At 34.9% G+C, this 10,423-nt stretch overlaps 1 protein-coding gene across 4 annotated transcripts in view; it reads right to left on the reverse strand.

Moving 5' to 3' along the window:
• LOC118735651 overlaps positions 1-10,213 on the reverse strand; it is a 61,249-nt gene extending 51,036 nt beyond the window's left edge. For 2 of the 4 annotated variants that reach the window (XM_036465533.1, XM_036465532.1), the window contains exon 1: positions 6,736-7,352. The gene's annotated coding sequence lies outside the window, so the exon portion shown is untranslated. Of the gene's footprint in view, positions 1-6,709; positions 7,353-9,107 lie in introns of those variants that run through there. The other 2 variants (XM_036465535.1, XM_036465534.1) reach the window with 2 other exon arrangements.
• Between the last annotated feature and the right edge of the window lie 210 nt (positions 10,214-10,423).

Consider the following 10,423-nt stretch of genomic DNA (forward strand, 5'->3'; position numbering starts at 1 on the left):
CAATTTTGTTGCATCGCACGAAAACCAGGCCGTTGCCTATTGGCGGCTGAAATAAAAAGTGTTACACCACGTTACAGTTTTGCTCGTCACTGTATGTCATGTAGGAGTATGGACGCGTTCGGCCATGTACGATATGGCGTATGAGTAACATTATTTCTTGCTCCTATTTCATAAAAAAAATTATTGCACATATTCATTTGACCATTCGAAACTTGTTTATTTAATCATAGATTTTCATCGAGAGTTGCGTGTCACTTTTATAAATTTTTTTCTTGTTAAAGGGCGTGTGTGAATCGGTAACAAAGTTCTATGAGGAAAGCTGTTGAATAATATTTTTACTATGGTGAGACAGTTTTGCCAATCTGCTGTGTGAAATGAAATATTTTTTGACAGCAGTAAATTTTTGATAAGCGCAGATTTATACGGAATAAAATATTACAAAAATTAATTAATTAATATTTTAAGAAAACATCTGCCATTGTTGATTGCAATTCATCAATTTAAGATTCCTTTCCTTTTGTTATCAGCTTCAACAGCAGGCAGTTAACGACAACAACCCAAAGCAACGGCGAAGGAACTCCGGTAACACAGATGAAAAAAAAATTCGGATATTCCGTATTGATAACCACCTCCTTCTTTTGAAGTCGTTTAACAAGGCAATTCTGGCAAATGCCTTTCAACTCTCCACATTCTTTCGTAACACTGTCAAATCAAATAAAAAAATGTATGTGTATTTCTTTAAACAATAAAAACTTATAAATAAAATAACATAAAATAATAAAAAGAAAATAAAGAAATAATATAATAATTTTAAAAATTAAATTAAATTAAATTAAATTAAATTAAATTAAAATATATATATATACTTTAGTATAAACAGGTATGACTTCTACAGTTTTGGTGTTTCCATTCTCCAATTTTTACAGCTTACTCCATAAAGTTTGACAACTATTCAGGTTGAAAAAAATAAAAATCAAACATGATAAAGTTAATAAAAAAAAATCGATTTTTTGATGCAAATTTTTTTTTCATTTTAATCTCTCTCACACTCTCATAGAAAGCCGAGGTAATTACGCACATTTTGATACCTTAACTGATTTTCTCCGACAAGTAGTTTATCAACTGCAAACAATTAAAAAAGATACTTCTCCGTGAGTACAAAATTTCGGGAATTTTTTTCTCGGGATTTTCGAATATCATGACGAAATAAAAAATAGGTGTATTCTTTTTTTCGATAGAGAATGTAAAAAAAATATATTTCACCAAAAAAAATATTGAGGTGTAAGTATTGTATGGAATGACCCATATTTATAAGAAAATTTTATTAAAAAAGAAAAAGTTTAAATTAAAAAAGAAGAGAGTAGTAGTTAAAAATTAAATGATATAAAACAATAATAAACAAAATTCTAAAAATTAAATTAGATAATAAAATAGATATATTTTTCATTTTAAAACAATAAAATCAGAAACCAAAACGAAAATTAAATGGAATAGATAAATAATAAAATAAAAATTAAATGAGCAATTTTTTTTTATTCAAAAATATATATTTATCTTTTTAAAACAATAAAATCTTAGAAAAATAAAAACTGAAATAAAGTAATATTCTAAAAATTAAATTACATAAAAAAAGTATAGAGTATACTTCTCTTTTTAAGGCAATGAAATCTAATAATTAAGTAAAAATTAAAAACGAAAAAGAAAAAAATCCGCTGATATTTATTTTCCTTTAAAAAGCATTCATAGCATTCAGCATAGATCATACTAAGCTAAGAAGGTGAAACTATGCGTGTATTTCTTGGCAGCGCCCTTTTTTACGGTGGCTTTTCATTACGAGTGGTGAATGAGGAAATTTTTTTTCTAAGGCTTTTTTACTAGAATAAAAAAGTGTTTCGAACTATCTCGCCATCTTTCATTTGTCTCACGAAAGACTTCTTACTTTCTTAGCGAGAATTGTTCTGTAAGAACCGCATTCTTCTTTCAAACGAGCGTAATTTGGAGTGTGTACGATAATTTTGACAAAAAAAAAATAAATAAATAAATAAATACGACAACTTGCTAAAATTAAATAATTTTAAATAAAATAATATCACAACAGCCGCTATGAATACCAAATACAACAATATTCCTCCAATTATACTGTACAATACATACATACGGAAATTTTTGTGTCCAAAAACGTTTTTTTACTTCATAAAAATTAAACTTACACCTCCTTATGAGTATGCAAGTATTCATGCGTTTGCACCTTTTTTATAAGTCCCCATAATACATTTGTCATGCTTAACAGGTTGTCGTAGGAACATCATTTTTCATTCTTCTCGAAAATCACTCAATTTTCATAGTGAATAAAAACAATACAAGCATTTGCAGAATCAACTACACACACGCAAACACAGCATTTGTTTTTTGTTTTTTTTTTTATTAGTACATTTGCATATACTCCTATAGTCATTTCGGACATTTAATGAGGTCCTTGCGCGCTCATGCAAATTTATTCCGCATAATATAAGCATCACACAAGCACCTTTACGCACACATATGCGTACATACATATGTGTTGTGTGGCATACAATCATCCCCACAGACATTCATATGCAGACGAAAAATTTGTTTTGGTGCGCCGATTGTCGATTTGACCCAAAAATGCCACTGCATGACTTAGTGCCAGCTGAGACTGGCGTTGCGGCTACATACATATGACTGGTGGCTGGCTGGCGGTTGCTGACTGTGGCAATCACACTCACACTCGCTGGTACAGTTACTGTTGCTATTGCCGCTAGTGCTATTGAAGTTGCGGTTGCTTGGCTTATGGTTGTTGGTTGTTAGCTGTTAGTAGTTAGTTGTCGTCGTTGTACCCATGTCCTTGCGGTTGCCAACGTATACAGACAGCGTATATACATATGTATATCTACATAGTATAGAAATATAATTGCGAGAGCGGGTGCATGCAAGTGTGACACTTGTCGCAGTGTTGGTGTGTGTGACACAGACATGCGTGTGCCTCCGCGGTTGGGAAACAGTGTTGCCGGCTGTATTAGCATTAGGGAGAATGTGGTTTATTTTTTTCGATTAATATTCCTGCAGTACGGGGGAGCGACTACAGGACTGATGAATTGGTAGCTACCTGATAAACTCCGTCAATTACTCACCGACTACTTGCAGTGTATTTCAGCGATTAGTTTTACAAGGCAATGTCCTAGGCGGTAGTCACGATCGGCTCTCTCTGCACTATCGGGAGTTACTAATGTAATCACTTGCGTGATTTTTGGGCGCCCTCTGTCGTGGTTTTTCGTAAGATGAAGTGATGAAGTGAAATGGGATTTGAATTCGGTTTCTGGGACTTTACGGTCATACGTATGTATATCATAGTACAACTTCACACCAAGCTTTTTACACATTCAAAGCTTTTCATGCATTCAGCGCTTTATTCTGCTATAAGTTTTATTTTACGGTTCGAGCAACGAAAACCACAACGCCAGAAAAGCTTCTTGTGAAGTTGTACTCTTCTAACTTATTAAGCATAATTACTTCTCGGTCGTTACTTCAATAGTCGCTAAAAATGGAAGAAAAATCGACTCATGCACCAACTCACGGCTAAATTTTTGATACGAGTTATTTCTTCCTAATATACGTTCTAAAAAGATACAAATCGGACCATAAATATGGATTTCCCAAATATCTCGCCACCTGCGCCACCTATCGGGCAAACCTTTTGTGGAGTTATTCCCTTTATGTGGGTAATATACATACGTTCTTAATATGAACCATATCGGACCATAATTACGATTTTTCAAATATCTCGACAGCTGCGCCACCAAGCGGATTAATTCATCTTTCATTGCAGGTGGCATTGTCATCGGGCTATGAGCCAATTTTCTAGTTTCAAATCTCTAGCTGATCGGGAAGTTGGTTAAAAATTTATTGCAAGATTTAATTACACGCGGGTGAAAATTAATGAAAGCTTGTAATATAAAAAAGTTGACAAACTTGCACTGGAGCACGCCAGAATAAAGCTTAAATTATTAGCAGATTTCATGGCAGACTTAATCTCTCAAAAGTTACAAGTGAGCCGCAGTGTATAGGTTAATAATAATTTCAGGAATGCAGTTTTGTAGCCCATTCAATTTTAGTATAATAAAGTGCATGCAATTTTTTATTGCTATGAAAATTTTGTCAAGCATACTTTATATAGAAGAAAATGCGCTAAAAACTGCATACTTAATTTTTTCTAAAAAGGGTAATTATGGAGAGAAATAATGCAGTTAGCGAAAACAAAAAAAAAAAACAAATCGTTTTGGCTATTTTTTGGCCTAATAACAATATTCATATTCTAGAAAACAAAAAAAAATAATAAAAATTAAAAATCTGTATTGCGAAAAAATCTCTATTGGGCTAGTGTATTAATGTATAATACATTTTTTTAAGTAGCAACATTTTTTCTTTTTTGTGATAAATAAAAACGAAAATTCGAAAAAAATTTACAATTTTCCTTATCAGTGCTAAGAATCTATGAAGTTTCTCTTGAATGTTTATATTGTTGTCATAATATAGAAAAACCTGCTAAATTTTGTTGCTATGTATTTACGGATTGTTAGCTACCTGGTAGCTTTTGGATAAATCTTGATATTGAAACCGTCATAGCGAGGCATGTTTTATAACATGCTTACAATAATGTTTGTAATTTCAGCGTTGATCAGAGGGCCGTATTTTTTTACTTTACTTTAAGAAAATTAAGTAAAATGTGCTTTTTTGGCAAAATATATGTAGTTCTTTGTCCATCGATTATTTTTATTTCGATTCGAATCGATTCAAAAATCGATTTTTTTTTTAATTTCGATCTGGCATCTCTACCGCGAAAGCTTACGACACTACAAAAACAAGTGCGATTGAAGTGCTGCATAAATTTGTTGGAGCTCTGTGGGAAAAATTCAACGAGTATTTTGGACCGTATTTTTAATGGAGATGATAAAAAAAATTGACTCGCATAGCGCGTGTTTCGAGTGCCGCTGTACGCGATTGTGGCTTCGAAGAAATCAATCACCCAACGTATACCATAGACCTGGCCTCTAGTGATTACTTTTTATTCCCAAATTTGAAAAAAGATCTTCGTGGAAAAAAAGTTTTTGTTGCTGAAGAGCTCAAGCCAATAAAGGCAAATTTAAAAAAAAAAAGAGAAGAGAATTTAATTCGAGTAGGGTGATAATTGTAAAGGGGTGATAATAGTAATGGTACTGTTATTGTTAACCCAGATTTTCAGCACTTCAAAGTTTTATCAGTGCCCAGCAAACTTTTATTATTTTTTTCCAGCACTTTTATGCAAATGGAGAAAATGATAATTTTTGAACGACTGTAATGCCAACAGATGGCAGGCGAAGAATTATATGTGGGTATGCAAAAAAGTTAAACTCCAGTCACCGACTCCATTTAACCATTCAAAGGCAAAGGGCACTTACAAATGAAAAGTCCTACAAAGTTTATATAAACATGTGAAGTGCATGAGGTTTTTCGTATTTTTATTTTTTAGTTTAAAATTTACAACAGTGGCAACGTTGCTGCCAATCGCGTACTGCTAACTCTGCTGCAGGCTATGTAGACAAACGCTTCTTAGCAGCGTGAAAAACATCAACAACGCCAACTCTGACACTTTGAGGCTGATCCAGACTCCTTCAAAGCTACCTACATATGTACATATGGTAGGCCCTCAACTACACCCGCAGTGCGGCAACCAGCCAGGCAGCCAGTCCAACCCTTGCTTGCTTTCTACAATTATGTGTGTACATACATATATGTGCATACATACATGCTTATACATACATATATGAATAGACTTAGCTAGCCGCCTGCTGTGCTAGGCCATGATGAACAGCCCCCAACGAGCCGAGAGCAGCGTTACGCGTCGACAGACCGAACGACTAACCGACCGACCCACCAACCGATCCAACGAATTGTGTCTCTATCGCAAAGCGGAAATGGCAACAGCAACACTGCACAAACGCATGCACAAACACAAAAACAAAAGCAAATACATTGTATCGAAATGTTAGTGGCAAATGGCTAATGGCAACAGTAACGGTAACGAGAGCACGACAGCGGGGGCTTCTTTGTTTGGTTTTTTTTTTATTTTTATTTTTCAACTTTTTCAACAGAAACAGCCACAGCGGGAAAATGGCAACGAGCCAGGGCAAAGCCAGCAAGCACAAACAACACAACCATCCATGGTAGTCACATTGGCAGCGGCAACGTCAGCTTCGGAAGCTGTGACTGTACGTGCGTAGATACGCATGTGTGCGTGTGTGTGCGTATGTGCATGCATACATATGTATGTATGTACATAAATGTGCGTGTGTTTGCTGTTGGGAAAAAGTAATGCTGCGAGAAAATGTATAGCATCTTTTTGGGCGTTGATGCCCTTTCACTTTTTTGCATCGAATTTCGTTTTTCTTCTTCGTCTGCTTCTTCTGCTCATTTTAATGCTGTGGGGAATTTTCCAGTGCAAGTTTTCTTTTTGTTCCTTTTCATCAAAGAGATAACAAAGTAAGTGTTCTATTGAATTCTGTATAGTGCTGTGTTTTTGCGTGTGCGTGTGCGTTTATGTGTGGGTACTTCATTTTGACTTTTTAGCATCTAAAATAGGGATCTGGGATTTTTATTAGCATCCTATCAGCATAAAGTGCATTCGTGTTTTTTTTTTCGCATGCCATATTACCGTTAAGATAGTCGTTTTGTTTTCACCTTTCTTTATTACTTCCAACGCATAAACGCCAATATTAGCCTCGTTATTTTCGCCATTTGTGCTTAACACTCTGGTTTCGGATTTTCACACAATTAATGCCTTATTGCCTGTATTAAGTTACAAACTTTTTCTGCATAGCTGGCAATCAGCGCAATATTTTCTTCAACAATGTTGTGTTGCAAGTATTTTTTTAGCAATATCTTTTAATTTTTTTTTTGTTTTTTTTTTTTTGCAATAACGTTGTTTGGTTTCAGTTTAAGTTTTGTAACTTTGTTTTTTAATTTTTAAATTTCTTTTTCGTCTTGATTTTTCATTGTCAGCACTCGATACACTTTTATGAATCGCGCTTTTGCTGGCTTTGTTGTTGTAAACAAATTTGCTTAACTTTAAATTTTTTTTTCTTTTTTTCACTTTTTACTTGCACAGATTTTTTTGCACATATATTTTTTTCCACTTGCAACTTGCACATCAAATACTCCAATGTACCAAAGTTAAATAGCAAATCGCAGCAGCACCGCCGTTCCGTGTCGGCGCGACCAAGCGTTCGTCTTCTCTAATTGCGTTAAGATTTGTTCACTTACAAGGATTTCGATTGAATCGTGGTTGCCGCCGACGTCCTCGTCCTCGCCGTTGCTGTCAGCAACGCTGCCATTGACTCTGCGCCGTATTTGTGCTCCCACTCATGCTTGCTCTTCTTCTTCTTCTTCTGTTATTATGCTCTCCTTTTACTCTGTTTCTGTGCTCTTGCTGCTGTGTCGTGCCTGCTCCTGATGCTGGCGCAATTTTAGTTGATTTTTTTTTGTTGTTATTGTTATTTTCACAGTTTTCGCCTCATGGCATGGGGGACAATGGAACGCAGCTAAGTAAATATTGCGCAGAAATTCTATTGAAATTGAAGGTTTTTTAAATTCAAAAGTTTTAAAGGATGCTAATGGAATTTGTAAGAGGCCGAAATTTTTGTACGACAAATGACACACTAGTTTTATTTGATCAGATACATTCCCTTTGGCCGTTTAATTTTAACATTTTGAAGTATCTTGAATTATTAAAATTAAAAATCGGAAAACTTCAAAAACTAAAAAATAGCTGTGACATACATTCTGCATGCTTTAATTTTTTTAAATTTCGTGGCACACTTTTGAAACTTCACATCACATGTTGTATATGATGCCAGCATCCATTGCCTCGAATATGAACATGCTATTTGAAAACTTCCCAAAGTTATTAATAAAAAAAAAAAACAATTATAATTTTTTCAAGTGACAATGAAAAAATTAGTAATTTGTGTACTTGATTTATTTTTTGTATAGAATTCTGTGGTCGTGAGCAATAACCGCCTAAGTTGACTTAAGAAAGAATTGAGTTATATATGCTATCGTTTTCTGCAACTATTATTCCATGTCTACGTGAAACTCCCATCTCGTTACCTATTCTATTTAAAAAGTTATAAATGAAAGTCTTTTGGTTTCCCCATAAGGTTAACATTACAACCCAAATCTTTAAAGCGCTTTTTCTCGAATTCAGGTTTTTCGACTTAGGCGATTATTGCTTATGACCACAGAATTTATGTCCAGATTTTGAATGATCGAAATTCGTTACCGGTTTTTAGTGATAAAAAAATTCGTGTTAAGTTTTTGTATATGAAAAATGTATGTCCTGCTCTTATATATTACCAAAAATTAATGTAAATTTTTAAATCATCAAAAATTTTTAGTTTTTAAATTACCAAAAATTTAAATTAAATTTTGGATTGCTAAAAATTCATGTATAGTTTTTTAATGACCAAAAATTTACTGCCGAAAATATGCCTATTTTTTATTACCTTAATTTTTATATATTACCTAAAATTTATAACGAGTTTTTAAATTACCAAAATTACGACCTCAAGCTCAATAAAAATTGTTGAATATAATTGTTATAAGGCCATAAAATTACAAAAAAAAAAAAAAAATACCAAAATTTATGTCCAATATGGAAAGGAATAAGTATCTAGTTTTTAAATGTCCAAACATTTATGTCCAAAAAATGTATGTCAAAAAACAAAAAAAATGCATGTCTATTTTTTGAATAACCAAAAATTTATACCCAGTTTTTAAATAACGCAATTATTTATGTCCACTTATAAATTACATGTTTATTCTTAAAATGGCCAAACACTTATGCCTACTTTTCATATTATAAAACAATTATGTCCAGTTTTTAAATGACCAAAAATTTATGTCCCGGTTTTATTTTAAGGCATTCCATTTTTGCACATATTTCACTTAGTCACTTGTTAATATATTTACGCGTACTTTACTCTCCACTCCTTCCGAATAAATATGTAGTTAACTGTCTTCACTACTTCACTACTTTTTGACTCAACACTTACCCCACTTTATTCCACAGTGCAAGAGCAGCTGTTATGTGGTTTTGTTGTTGTACGGGGTACGAGTAATAGGTTTTGAACCTCGCTCGCTTTTGTACACGTACTACATGTTCCAAGGGCTGTTATCCTTTGTCGGGATAACTCATTGTTGCACCACAAGCACGAGCACTAGCACGACGACGAGTACCATAAACACAACGCTGGTGCGGGTGAAAGTGTCTGCTATGAGTGTTTTCGTTAGATTTTTTTTCTTTTTGTTTTCTATTTGCTGGTGGTGTGGCTCGCCTGTGTGCGTTACGTTGGTTTATTCTGTTGTCTGTAAACTGGCTGCTACATCGGTTCGTTGGATGGATGTTGACTTGCTTGCTGGCTGCCTGGCTTCCTGGCTGCCTGGCTTCCTGGCTGGTTGACTGCCTGGCTCTAGCTGTATTGCTGCACGCGTGCTATCTATCTATGCTCTGTGTGTATCGTGGCACTTGCCTCTGTTTTGAGGCATCGCCAAAACAATCGTTGTCGGCGGCAAATCGGTGTAGTTGCCGTTGTTGCGCTGTGCACAATCACTTTTTTGGCGCATACTCAGTTTGCGGCTACGACGACTATGGCTATAAGCATTCTTCTCTCTAAACGCATTGTTCTCTGTGGCAGCTGATGCTGCGATGCTGGCTGCTTTTGCTGCTTAATGTTGTTGTTGTGCAGTAGCTATGATAAACGTTTTTTTTTTTTCTTGCCCTGCTTTGCCCACAGCTTTCGATATTTGATTCCTTTTAATTTCTTTTTTAGCCATCAACGCGATTCTCCTTAGCTCTCGCTTCTCATCGTAACTCTACATGCTATGTATGTTTGCTCTAAGTGCCCCCTCCGAGCAAGCGTTTTTATATTATTGTTTTTTCGTTGTTGTTATTTTATACGCTGTTTACTTTCAATGAGTGTCTGAAGTGTAAATTTGCTTCAATTACTTTGAGGCTTCTGCCCTTTCGAATGGACGATGATTCTACTCAAGCGCACACACACATCTTCACGCAGTAACACACTTTACTGCACGTATCCTCCCTGCCTGAGGTATGGTATTATTATTTTTTTCTCTTTTTAATAGCGTTTACTCGTAGACCGCCGCCGTTTTCAAACGACTTAAAATGATTATTTTTTCGCTAATATTTATCTGGTATTTTGGTCCAGTATGGTAGCAGCTGGTAACTGGCGACTGGAGGCTAGGGTGGCTAGTGCCTGACGACGACTGCTGTTCGCTGCTGTTTGGCACTTCGTCGACTCGTGCTGGTTCGTTTGACATCGTCGCTTATACGCCTACACACGTCCATCTT

Source organism: Rhagoletis pomonella, unplaced genomic scaffold, assembly GCF_013731165.1.
Source record: "Rhagoletis pomonella isolate Grant_MI unplaced genomic scaffold, Rhpom_1.0 Rhpom_scaffold_00003, whole genome shotgun sequence".
Lineage (NCBI taxonomy): Eukaryota > Metazoa > Arthropoda > Insecta > Diptera > Tephritidae > Rhagoletis > Rhagoletis pomonella.